A 12,802-nucleotide genomic window follows, 5' to 3' on the forward strand; every position below is an offset into this window, starting at 1 on the left:
CACTTCCCGGGATGTGTAGCCACCAAACTGACAATTTTTTTTCTTGTCAAATCCGCTCAGAAATGGTCGGCTTTTTACCTTACTTAAGAAAGTTTAAGTATATTAGTAAAATTATTCTTAATAATATATCTCAATATTTCTTTAAATATGTATCTAGGTGTTTTACACCCACCTTCCTCTGTATCCATGGGTCCCTAATTTAAAATATCTTCCCACCCCCCCATTGGCAATAGACAAACTCCCCTAACACCATGGTCACATGCACTGCAGGTGAGGCAGGGGTTACTTGTGCAGAGATAATTAGATTTGGGTGGGGTTTTACACCTTCCTCACCTGCAGTGCACATGGTTTTGTCCATCTAAGAAATATTTTGTCAGAAAGAGTGAACTAGAATAAGGGCCTCAGTTCCTGCTGGAGCCAGCTGAAAAATAGCCCTGCACATAATAGTGTGGGCTTTCAAGTAATACACGTGGACTTATGCTTCATGATATATAATTCTATATAATTATTGCTTCTTCTTACATTTGGACTTTGTGTTTTATTTTATTTTTTTCCTTCAAGTTTTATTACCAGACAATTGTTTAGATATATGTGCTACAAAGCTCTATGAGAAGGCAGGAGAAATGAAAAGAGAAAAATTTGTTAGGTACTTGTTTCCTATCTGGGCGCCCAGGTTTTCTACGTACGGCACCGTACTGAAATCGGATCGCATCGCATCGTACACATACACGATATTGAACGATGCGATGCGATGCGATGCGATGCGATCCGATTTCCCATAGGAAACAATGTTAAATGGCTCAATTTAGCCAAATTATCATAGGAACAATAGTAAATGGGCCAAAAACACCCCTGAACATTGAAATGTCCCCCCAAAAGTAGTTGACGCCACCCCGCCATCAACGTGAACCCGAAGCGTGGCGAGCGCAGCGAGCCCGCGAGGGGCGGCGGTACGCGTCCTCCGACCTTTTCATGCCCTACTATCCACTAGGGCGTGGAGTTAGAATAGAATAGTGTGGCGAGCGCAGCGAGCCACCGAGCCCGAAGCGTGGCGAGCGCAGCGAGCCCCGCGAGGGGACGCGGATACCTTCACAGTTATACGCGTCCCCTCGCGGGCTTCCCAGGTGTCCATGGCGACGCGGACACCTGGGAAGCCCGCAAAGGGACGCGTTTACCTGTGAAGGTATCCGCGTCCCCTCGCGGGGCTCGCTGCGCTCGCCACGCTTCGGGCTCGGTGGCTCGCTGCGCTCGCCACACTATTCTATTCTCACTCCACGCCCTAGTGGATAGTAGGGCATGAAAAGGTCGGAGGACGCGTACCGCCGCCCCTCGCGGGCTCGCTGCGCTCGCCACGCTTCGGGTTCACGTTGATGGCGGGGTGGCGTCAACTACTTTTGGGGGGACATTTCAATGTTCAGGGGTGTTTTTGGCCCATTTACTATTGTTCCTATGATAATTTGGCTAAATTGAGCCATTTAACATTGTTTCCTATGGGAAATCGAATCGGATCGCATCGCATCGCATCGCATCGTTCAATATCGTGTATGTGTACGATGCGATGCGATCAGATTTCACTACGGAGAATAGCATGGTGCTCAATTTACTTAGTGGGCGCCCAGATAGGAAACAAGTACCATTTGTTAATTATTTGATAGATCATAAATTCATATATACAGTAGACAAAAAAATGGTTTTCCTACGGTGAGATTTTTTGGCAAAAGAAAAATAATGCTTAAAAAGCGCAACATTTTGTAGTACAGTATATCCCACTTTAATGAAATAACATGAAAAGCAATTGTGACTTATAGTTTACGCTAAGGAAACAAATTAAACATTGACTTTTACAAATAAAATACGGCATACCAGCAGCTTTTAAATTGCCGTTCATTACATGTTCTGCCTGCCACCTATCATTAGGTAATTGCTGGCAAACCACGCTGTGGGTTTTACAATACCTTGCTAGCCACTGCTTAGCCATAAAGTGTTGTCATAATAAACTTGCACTGAAGCACCACATTTGCCTTATCAGTTCCCATACACTGGAAAATCAACAGCAAACACTATTCCCCTTTAGATTTGTCCAGTAAAAAAACCTTTATCTACAGTGACAGTACCTGTATTCCCTAAAACTGCACAAAATAAAGTGCAATTTCATCTCCCATCTATTTGAACTACGTTTTTTCAAATTTAAATATAAAAAAAACAATTTTTAGAAATCAGTGAAGGATATGAAAACAGATTATCATTCTTACAGCCTGTGCAGTAAGATCCTGTGTCATCCAAATTCTAACAGTATGTTACCCAACTTTTCTAGTCTGTGATTTATATATTTTCCAGCATACAGTACATACAGTAGGTTGAATATAACCTTGGCAAAGTATAACCACATATCCTTCCTGAATTAAATCATACTTGCCTACTTTTGAAAACTAGTTTCAGGGAGATTATAGTTGCTAATAGAATGTTGCAAAGTGCGCCATTGAGGGGGCGTGTCATGTTCCACCTAAAAGGCGTGTCTAGTTCCATATATGGAGAGATTGTGAAAAGAGATTGTGAAAGTGGCACCTACTGTAGAAGCGTGGGTGGGTACTGCTACATCTAAGAGGAATCTTTTAAAATGACTTATATCCAAATGTAGATGAGCCCCAAAGCAGTTAGTTAGAGCTACTGTACTAGGTAAAGTGCTGGAAAATGGCGCTGATGATCTACCTCTCCTTTTCTGATCTCTCTCCATCTATCCTCACTCATATCTCCAACTGTCCGCATTTTTAGATTTAAAATATCAAAGACTAAGCTGACCTCTTCCCACCCTCCAGCATAAAACCTGACCATCTCTCATCCTAACCTGTTTATGCTCACTTCCTCCCCTTCTGTGTCACCCCTGTCTGTCTAACCTTCCCCTTTAGAATGTAAGCTCTCATGAGAAGGGCCCTCTCTCCTCATGTGCCTTTCTCAGAATATATAAACGTCTGCCATCCTGATAATTGCTTCAGTGTCCTGTCCCCTGATGCATCTATCCATATTTACCATGTGCCTGTCATAAACTGTCTTGCACTGTTATTCGGTATGTGTTTTTGCTTATAACTATGCTCTGTAAAGTGCTCCGGAATTTGTGTGCGCTATATAAAAACCTGTTAATAATAATGATAATTCAATGTAAATGTATCTATCTCTCATTCCTTTTTCCCCCCAAAATGTAACAGTGTAATGTGGGCCTGGTGAAATGAAGGAGATTGCTAGACTACTGAGGGAGAGAGGGAGGTTGCTGCTATTTCAGGGAGTCTCCTGCAGAATGCAGGAGGGTAGGCAACTACAGTATGAATTCAATATCATAATTATAATAAAGCCCTGCATTAATAGTACCACTGGCACAAACATAAAAAATAAAGTGAAAATATATTAGTGACAGCTATGGTTGGGGCTCCTGTATCTTGAATTTGAAAAGTTTTTGAAAGTCCTGAAATGAGCCCGAATACAGTAAAACCGACATAGAAATGTATCCAGTATTGTCCTGATATTTTAATTCATTTGTAGTAAAAACTATGGGTAAATGAGTATTGTAAAATACACATTCTGGAGCTGCCTTTATGCCGCTTAATTAGAATGACACAGAAAGGGAAAGTAATGGCTTTTTTAGTACCTCGTTACTACATACAGTAGGTGAATGATTGCCACATCCATCTCCACTGAAGAGAAGTAGCTTCATTACACACGTGCTTCTCTTTCATATGAGCCCTACACGCATGGCGATGTGTGTAGGGTGACCTAGCTACGCTAGGTCGGGCCATTCTGCTCCTCTGTCACTCAGCACACAGAGGTGACAGCCCACACACAGAGTGAGATAACTTTGGTGAGAGAACCCTGGCGATACCGATATTGATGGAAACTGCTCATCAATCTTGGCCAGCGACGCGCGGGGACATGCATTGCTGTCGTTAAAGCCCCTACACACACACACCGATGTAGGGGCATTTTCTAAGCGACTTTGCCAAACTAAGCGAAGTCACTTCGAAAATGCTTTAATATCAGCATATGGGTAGGCCCTATTACAGCCGCGATAACTGAGGTATCCATTCTATTAGGATTTGAAGGATGGCAAGCTCAGGTGGTGGCATGGCAATTGCCACCGCTCCAGAGAAAATTGCAGTGCTTACTGGGGGTACAGTAGTCATTTAGCATATACTGTTATATGTAGTAAGAGTTTGAACTACTATAGTGAACCTTTCCACTCCATTACCATTACCACATAACATATGGGTGACACATACTGTATACTGTTGTTCCTTGGTTTCTTGCACAGATCATGACTTTGGTGAGCAATATATCATAAAATAGCAGCTTGGGTACTGCAAAAGCCATATTCAGATACTGTACATTGTGTCTTTAACCATTGGCAGTGATGTTCAACCATTATTTTAATCAATCCCACTTTTTCCTTCAAATGAAAGCTTCAAATGTACATTACAGTTTTAAATATTATATTTAAATAACTTAAGTACTATAATGTATGCACATTAAGAGGATAGACAATAAAAAACTCAATCCAATGGTTAATGAGCTTTTCTACAATGCAGTAGCGTGACAATAGGTGCTTCCCCACAGGAAAATTATCCGGTGCCCCACACCCGCACCTGCTTGTTGGCAGGGGCTATTGCAACCACTGGACCACATCCTACTCATTGTCAAGCAATATCTCTCTCTCTCTCTGCTCTCCTCCCCTCTGACAGCCAACGGCGCAGGTGCAAGGTGCAGATACTGTAGGTCTTTATCTACTGATGCCATTCTAAATGTCCCTCACAAAATAGCCACCACCTCCTCTAGCATCCTTAAAAATTGTCTTCTCTGAGGTGGCGTCCATTGTGCGAGGGAACACTTTCAATGGTGGCATGTGCATCGGGACCGTAGATAAGTATCTGCAGGTTCCAGCAGGGATGTAGCAATAGCCCTCGCAGGCCCCTAGTGTCCAGAGCTAGCAAGCGGGCCCAAACCACTTTGGGATCTCCAGAGGCTATTGATATGCCACTGCTACAATGTGCATTTACTACTTCTGGGAGCTCCATCAACTGTATGTCAAAGCTCATTAGCACCTGAACAAAGACAGGAACTAAGGGAACTAAAAAGAAAAAATATTAATAGAAAGGTCTTCCTAATATTTTAATTCCACCTAACTAGTGTAACCATGGCACCTAAACACTTAAATGAATAACTGAAAAGTGTGTGTCAAATATTGATCAAAACGGTTGTAGCAAATTTTTTGCCACTACCTGTTTTTTTTTTTTTTTTTTGCAGTTAACTGTGGATTGTAAATTTTTATTTTAGAGCAGAAAGGGTACCTATATATGTTGTATATAATTCCTCATATCAAATCATATGTTCTCTTGTATAAGATGAATTAGGAGTAAAACAAAAAAAAAAATGTACTGAATGCTTCTCCATCTTGCCAGGGGCAGATTGGCCATAGTTATTTACTTTGAATAAATATTTGCATCTTCTCTGCCCCCTCGCTGGGCTCGCTTGTCTGGGCCAGCTCTGCATCGTGCCATCAGCATTGTCGCCGATGGAATCAAAATAACAATTAGTAATTAATATCACACTAAATAAGAGCCAAAGGAAAACAAGCATGGTATGACATGCCTCCATACTTTCAGTGGCATCATTGGTTATATACCTTGCATATGAATGCTGTTCTTTTTACTGAACATTTCTATATTGACTATTAGGGTTCTGTAGTTTTGCAGAGTAGGGAAACCTTCTCTCCCAGTCAGTGTGTTATTGAAAACAAAAAGAGTGAGATTTAATAGGATGAGAGATTCAGAAAGTGAGAGATTTGGTAAGAAATCTCCAGGTTTTTTTTTAACGCAGTAATCATTTACACTGCAAAACCAGTTTGATTCTGAAGTGTAAATGATTGGCACATTAAAAAAAGTGGAGATTTCTCAACATATCTCTCACTTTCTGAATCTCTCATCTTATTACATCTCACCCAGAATGTTTGGGACAAGTTTAACACAATCAGCAAACACATGCCACGGGCAATGTTGAGGGAGGTATATACTGTATACATACACAGAAAACTCCACTATACCAGATCCCTAAATGTCCAAAATGCTGGTGCCATGCTTCCTGTAATCCCTTGGGTCAGGGAAGCCAGATCATAGACAAGTGCAGGCCCCAGGGCAGCTGTTTAAAGGAAACCTGGGCTGTCAGGGGGTTTCTAAGTAGTCAGGACCCCCCCTCCCCCCCCCACACACACACACACACACACACACACGCACACACACACACTCCTTGCATTATGACATTTTCAGAGTGTAAAATATTATCTAGATTATTCTTCCAAATTGTGAATGATAGAAACTAGAGTGCCTCCTAGTGGAATAATTTGTATTAGACTGACTTTGCAATACCCATTTTCAGTCTGTACTTTTTCTTGTGTTGTGTTACATATGAAATACTAGTGTAGAAGTGGTTATTACTGTTAGTAAACTGCCACATGAGGGAGAGTATATTTCATGTTGTTTCCTACTTTCACAGCTCATTGTACTGTGCCCACTATGATCCTTATTTTGATTTGTGTGGAGGTCATGGGGTTGTCATTTGTATGGTATGGTGGTCACTGGATACTTCTTATTGTGATTATTTTCAATGATCACTATAATAGTAGGCAGAGATATTGTAATCTCATATTTATTTTACATTGCAGAAAACATATGATACTAAAGGGGCATTTGACAGTGGATGAGTCCCCAGTAAGAATTAACTTTTTAATGGTGACAGGGCTTCATCCAACAATCAGGAAATTTTCTATTACCACTACAATCCTAATTTTGGAAACACGTTGTTGCTGAGTTAAATGGTACCGCTCACTTATCTTGTGTGTACTCTGCCCACTGGTGTACTGAGTGATCTTTTAATTATTATTATTATTATTATTATTATTATTATTATTATTATTATTATTATTATTATTATTATTATTTTACCTATGGAGCTCTTTTGAGTCTTGGGACATTTTTACTTATTTTTACTTAGTATTTCATACTTATACTATTGTTTAAAAGTACATTGGTGAACCTGCACTACAGGTTAAACTGTTATGGACTAGTTTATACATTTCACTAGTCATATGTATTGACATACTATGATTCTTGTGTCTATAGGCTTTATAAAAATATGGGGTAAGGACCTTCAACCTTTTGAGTAGTACGTTACTTACGGCTACTATGTAGTTTTGGAGTAATATATTGTTGTATATATGTCAAGACACATTGACCAATAAGCCGCTATCTTAGCAAATAGGAAAAACAACCCTTAATTAGTTGATCGCAACAATGAAAAATTACACTGCCAGGTTGTGTCCCAGCTGCGTTACTGCCAGGGGTTAAAGTGAGGGGGAACGGGGTGGAACTGAGTTCCACCACCTCTAATGGTGAGGTGGAACATTTCAACCTCCACATTGGCTCGGCACTGTCATTCTCACAGAAAAGCATTCTAGTTTGCAGGGGGGATGCCAAACACCCTACCACTGGCCCTGTCTCTGCCTAATGGGGGTAGGGGAGGGGAGTAATTAGGTGGCATAGAGAAATGAATTCCCCCACCTCTGCATGACCACTTTAAGCCCACTTACTGCACATGCGTAACCTCAAAAAGAATTAAAGGAAAGTAAGGTTCTGAAGAAATTACCTATTTGCTCTCCAATAGCCTTTTTGAATAAGCTAGTAAAGCCATAGCATTAGCTATCAGAGATATGTTGCGAACAGTTAAGCTTTTTGGATATTGTGAACATGGAGAAGACCGCTGCTTCCCTGCAGAACTATAGTGGTGATGGTCCTTAAAGGTTCATGTATTTAACACAGGAGATAACTGCAATATTGTCTGTTTTAAATACCCCTGGTACTTAACTGTGAGTTATTCATGCAGAAATAGTCATGACTTTTTGTGGGAGACAGTTTAATAAATAGTCCCCTAGGCCTTCATAGGGATGTTGGAAGTAGAGTACAGTGGCTTATTTCTATTCAGTGTGTATTCTTTTAAGAACAAAGCCTCACCGCATGAGTTCAGCAGCTCTACAAAAGTTTAAAATACTCTTCTGTCTTTAATGCGACTAATTAATAGAATAGGCTTTTCTTTTCTTTGCCAGATTCTACTAATGAAGCTCCATTTAACTGGAATTGATATAAAAATAATCACATTCATTACTTAGATCTTCTGTTTGTACTAATTTTTATCAGAGGTTTAAATTAGTTTTCCCTAGTAGTGAATTTCAAGTACCTTTTGGAAAAGTAACAAGAAGACAATGTAAATATAATGGAAATTGATCCCTGCACCACCAGCTGTGTAGAATACAGTGATAGACCCAGTTCCACAGGTCATGTGACAATCTGATGGCTGCTAAAGCTTGGCTTCTATCTGTCCCAGTGTTCTCAGGCATAAATATTTTTTAAGATAGCAAACTAGAAACATCTAATGGGGCCTACACATGGGGTGATGGTAGTAGGGTCTGATTCTGGTTCACTTGCAAAAGCAAATTCTTTCTAATGGACAAAACCATATGCACTGCAATGGGGGAGATGTAACATGTGCAGAGAGAGGTAGATTTGGGTGGGTTTGTACTTCAAACTGATATCTATATTGCAGTGTAAAAAATAAAGCAGCCAGTAGTTACCCTGCACAGAAACAAAATAACACCCAAATCTAACTCTCTCTGCACATGTTACATCTGCCCCCCTTGCAGTGCACTCGTTTTTGTCCATTTGAGAGAGAATTTGCTTTTGCGAGTGAACCAGAATCAGGCCCGAAGTGTGATGCGCAATCTAGTTAAGCTCAGATCGCTCAGCACACATTTTTTCAGCTCACAGCGCTGCGATGTGACCGATCAGTCAATGGCCGTGTTCTCAATAGGGGCGATGACTAGATTTATACTGCATATAATATGAATGAAGAAGTAAATGTGGTGCCAAAAGACTAAAGCTCTTCAGAAGTTCTAGGATTGCACGGCTGCAATATTAAGAACCTAGCACTGGTTTTTCTTCTTCCTTTTTTTGGTGTATTGCTAGGATGTGGATGGACTTTCCCCCAAACTTGGGATATAGATTCATGCATGTCACACCTAGCTGTCTCAGATGCTTCAGTGATCTTGCTATCCAGCTCTCAGAAGGTTGACTCTTTATTGGCTCAAAATAAAGCCAAGTAAGCTGTCACCCTGAGCATCCCTACGATGCTCCATTTACTCAGCTGCAGTGCTCCCTGGTCCTAAAGTGACATAAAAAGTTGGGAGATGAGAACCGGCAAAGAGCGCATCATTACCCTGCTATTGCGGTGCTCATGGCCACTAATATACACAATTGTACTATCATTTTATTTTGAGATATAATGCCATTTGGCCAGGGCCAGTGCAAGTTTTTTTGCTCCCCTAAGCAAAACTTAAGCTTACTTCTCCCACCACCACCCACACACCAATACCAGCTTTCCAGAACCTCTGGAGATAGTGTGGAGGTGGCGTCTTAGAAGTTTAACACTTGCCGTTTGCATTAAGTTCAACAAGGATACCACTCTTAGGAGTCATACTTCCTTTTGTGATAGACTGTTGGAGACTATGTTCAGTCTAAGTGGGGGGAGGTGGGGTATAATTTGAAATGTGGAGGTTTGTGGTATGTCACAGCAGCTTAAAGGTCTGGGGGCCACAAGACTGCCAAGCATGAACTATTTCAGTGTTGGTTACGCATACATTTGATTTGGTGCCACCTACATGAGGCCACTTCTACACATTTTTCCAAGGCAAAGTTTAGTTTCCCAATCTGCACTACCACAGTATTATTCATTAAGACTGTTTTATATTATTTCCCAAATTTGTGACAGTAAAATGCCTAAATCGTTGCCAAATATTTATTAGCACCTGAACATTTTAGTATTTGCCGAACATCTCACCATTATTTATTCAAAGCAATTTGAAGTCATTTTCCTGCAGATGTCAGGTGTAGTCTCTGAAGAAATCCTCCGTACACAAACTCTTTTGTGTTCCACCTGCTCCCACTGTTGCATTGAAATAAAATGGAGTCCAGGTGGGTGAGTAAGAGCCATGTATACAATTTGTTTCTATAGATCTACAAGAACATACCACTTTAGCAGTTTTCACCTGAAGAGGTCCATTCATCCACCATAATTGTAAATTGCCAACTTAGGGATACAGTCCTGTTAGTTATAGAGTAATTTTACTTTAGAAGGACCATCAATTTATGACTGGTACACACTTCAGCAGTAATTCTATAAGTCATTTAACATAGGAGGTCTTTCATTTTGAGTAAAAAAAAAAAAAATTCAAGAGCATTTTTTTTTTTCTTTAAACTATTTATATTGTTGTATTGTGTTTCTTAAGCAGGTGATTAGAAAATGCTTTTTATATATATGGTATATGCCTGTTTTCTCCAAGGGGACCCACGCAAGTGGCTAATACCGGTTGTAGTGTTTAAACTGATTGCCCTACCAACGTTCAACACACTTATATCAGTATGGATTAAGGCTTGCTAGTACAAATGAGTGGGTTTACAGTTCTGTGAACACAAAGTGACATTTTAATGAAATATTTTTGACTTCATAGAGAGCATTGTTTAACCTCGCTGATTGGGGGTTAATATTAATGAGCAGTGACATAGTTGTAATATCCAATGCTCTATTACACCTAATAAACAAGAATGTCTGCCTTAGGAGGCACTAATAACCAAGGCTGCCCTAAGTGAGCTTGCTGTAGTGCTTAGTCACTTCCCTACTGATGTCTTAATACATTACATGCTTGTACTAGCAATTGTCAGTGATAGAAAAAAAACCATGTAGGAGTACATTATTACATTACACACATAAATAACATGTCTTTTCGCCTATATTTGAAGCCATAAGAGAATACTTTGGAACAATTTAGAATGGGACAGCATATATGATCAGATGCTACCCCAACAAAGAATTTAAAGAAAGTTTATGTATAGCAATAGCTATGATTATACTTTAGGATTTAACCACTTCTCAGTAATACTGTATGTAGTCAGAATAGAAAATGGAGGCACATCTAGTATACTGGTTTGAGTTTAAAAGACTCCTCTCTTGCCAGGCTTTCATCATAGTGAAAATTGGATAATGCAGTCTTCAGATAGCTTTAGCTAATGGAGTCAAATAAAAAAAAATGCTATTTTGCTGACACACAGTAAATATACTAAGATGTACTAAACCCAGAAAGTGATAGAGTAGAGAGAGATAAACTATCAACAAATCAGCTGCAGTCCTTTTTTAAACACCGCCTCTAGCATGGCTGTTTCTCTGATACATTGGGGGAAATTTACTAAGAATACGAATACGATTGTTTGATAGCGTAAACATTCGTATTTGTAAATGCGAATGTGCCAAAAATACGAATAAGAATATGTGTATTTTTGGCATAGTAAATGCCAAAAAATACGAATACGTCTAAAAAATTCGTATTTTACTATGCAAATACGATTTTTTTTAGGAGTATTTGCCTTAGTAAATTTCCCCCATTATCTTTCTCCACTTTATCATTGTCTAAGATTTGGTACATCTGCGCCATACAGTAGTCTTTTAAGTCAAATGTACAACAAGCAAGCATGCTGACATTTTGGTAATCCATGTTTATGGCAAAATTGTGCAGGTCTTCTAACTTATTGATTTAGCCTAATGAATACATCTTTAAGTAAAGATAGCCATGCTTTTTTCAGCAAAGGAATATATGGTATATTAACATACATAGCTTCTTCGGCAATTACATTTGTGTTCTTTTTCTGGTGCATACTTCCCCACGTAGTGCATGCCGAAACCTATTTAACTGGGACTGAGATGGCATTACTGTATATGAACTGGTATATGTTTGCTAGTGAATCTAAAATCCCAAGTCATGGTTTTCAGTATGTTTTGGTTTTAAAAAATACAAACCCACCAAAATGTAGGGGATCTGAGTCCCAATTTGGATCTCTTTGGATTCCATGTCCAAATATTGACTAGAAATAACTGGTAATGAATGTTTGTGATGTTAATACTACTAAACGGCTGAAAACAGGTCCAAATTACATGATTTTCAAAATTATATTTTGTTATTTTTTTTTTATTCAAAATCAAATCAAAATTTGAACCAAAACACTTGAGAGTGATTTTGCCAAACACTGAGGGTGAGAGATTTTGGAAGAGTTTCCCATTTTTTTTAAAGCGGCAATCAATAACATGACAAAATCAACCTAGTTTTTCAGTGTAAATGATTACTGCTTTAAAAAATAATGGGAAAACTCTCCCCTGAGGGTGGTTTTTGCAAAAGCACAAGTGTTCCACACATACAGTATCTCTAGTTTCCACCTGTACATATATATGTACAAAAAGTAAGCTGTAAGACTACTCTTTATGCTTGAAGCCAGCATCATCCAGCTGATTTGTGGATATTTTTTAAGTAAATAATAATGATGTAAGGTTTTCCATAGCGATAAGATGTGATCAAAAGCCACCAGCTGTTTGTGGTAGTTTCTATAATAGAGACCTTGTTTTAGCTCTACTAATTATAATTTTATCATTTTGCATATTGCGGCAATAAAAAATTATGTATTGGTCCTATTTATTAGAACTTTCTTGAAAGGACTGAGCTCTGATAGGAGATGGTTCCTGCTAAACCTATGTATTAAAATGATCGCTTACATCAGCGGTGGGGAACCTCCAGCCCGCGGGCTGTATACGGCTCCCGCAGCCGGTCTGTCCGGCCCACCCACCCAGCGGCTGCGGAGGGAGTCAAGTACAGGGGATATCTCGCGAGAGC

The 12,802-nt window shown here is 39.6% G+C and overlaps 1 protein-coding gene across 3 annotated transcripts in view; it reads left to right on the top strand.

Moving 5' to 3' along the window:
• The window catches only part of CSMD2 (CUB and Sushi multiple domains 2), a 909,603-nt gene that overhangs the window by 600,185 nt on the left and 296,616 nt on the right, over positions 1 to 12,802 (top strand). The window lies entirely within an intron of this gene.

The sequence above is a fragment of the Crinia signifera genome, chromosome 2 (assembly GCF_055691185.1).
Source record: "Crinia signifera chromosome 2, ASM5569118v1, whole genome shotgun sequence".
In the NCBI taxonomy this organism is placed as follows: Eukaryota; Metazoa; Chordata; class Amphibia; order Anura; family Myobatrachidae; genus Crinia; species Crinia signifera.